Raw genomic sequence first — 965 nt, 5'->3', positions numbered from 1 at the left:
TGTCAGAGAATGAACCATGGAAAGCTGAGCTAATGCGAGAAGTGAGTTTAGAATCGTGAATGGAAAGTCTGCGCTAGCTATATTAGAGTCGAAAGTATGGGGGATCTGTCATTCTCGATGAACCTACCGGAAAAGTTGCCAAGGTCAGCTTTCGGCAGTTATGGGCTTTGAAATATGAATTGATTCTCAGGATGGCTACGGAATGACGTGTTTCGATCCGACTCTGATCGATGAAGTCAAAGGCATTCCAGCTCAAGGTATGGATACAACTCAACAGGGTGGCGTGACATCTTCCTCGTCAGACCCGAGTGCTCGTAGAAGTCGTTATGTAGAAGTAGCAGATGGAGTTGGGCCACTGGCCATTCCGTGGCCTGTCGATGCACATGAAGGTAAGTTGAATCAATGAGCTCTTGGAGGGCGCCCCCAGATTTGAACTGAGGACCTGCTGATCTGCAATCAGCCACTCTATCACTAAGCTACACCCCCAACGGTGTTTATGTCATGTTGAAATACCACCCAGATAACTCATTCAGGTGCGTGGTTCATCTCAGCGGGGTCTCATCGAGGACTAAAACTTCCGAGAAACAAGGATCATGATGTACACATGATGTGAGTTATCTCAACTACACTAACCGAGCGTCATGACTTCATCCCAAGCTTATTCCTCATACCGACTTCGAGCTTCACTGAAATCGCTAGCACATGAACAAGTTTGTACCACACTGTCAACTGCTCCTCCTGTGTAGGTACACATTCTACGATTCGCAAACATGTGATGTAGAGCTCCACAGAAAATTAAACCGCCATGGGAAATTCTTTCTTACCAGATCCCCATTGTCCAGTGTATATACGAAGGATAAATAAGTCTTTGATAGAGTAAGGAATGAGGTCTTCACTTCCCTAGGCTACACTCGATGCAGGGCCTGAATTTCAGGGTACAGCTCTACACAGTACGGATCAGAGTT

The 965-nt window shown here is 46.2% G+C and overlaps 1 non-coding gene across 1 annotated transcript; it reads right to left on the bottom strand.

Annotated features, from left to right (window-relative positions):
* Positions 1–414: 414 nt before the first annotated feature.
* Pmar_PMAR010336 lies at positions 415–486 on the bottom strand. The gene has a single exon. It is a non-coding gene; the product is annotated as a tRNA-Cys (tRNA).
* Between the last annotated feature and the right edge of the window lie 479 nt (positions 487–965).

Source organism: Perkinsus marinus (assembly GCF_000006405.1).
Source record: "Perkinsus marinus ATCC 50983 genomic scaffold scf_1104296975172, whole genome shotgun sequence".
NCBI lineage: Eukaryota > Perkinsozoa > Perkinsida > Perkinsidae > Perkinsus > Perkinsus marinus.
Note: the sequence above shows the minus strand (reverse complement) of the source record. Positions and strands in the feature narration are given on the sequence as shown.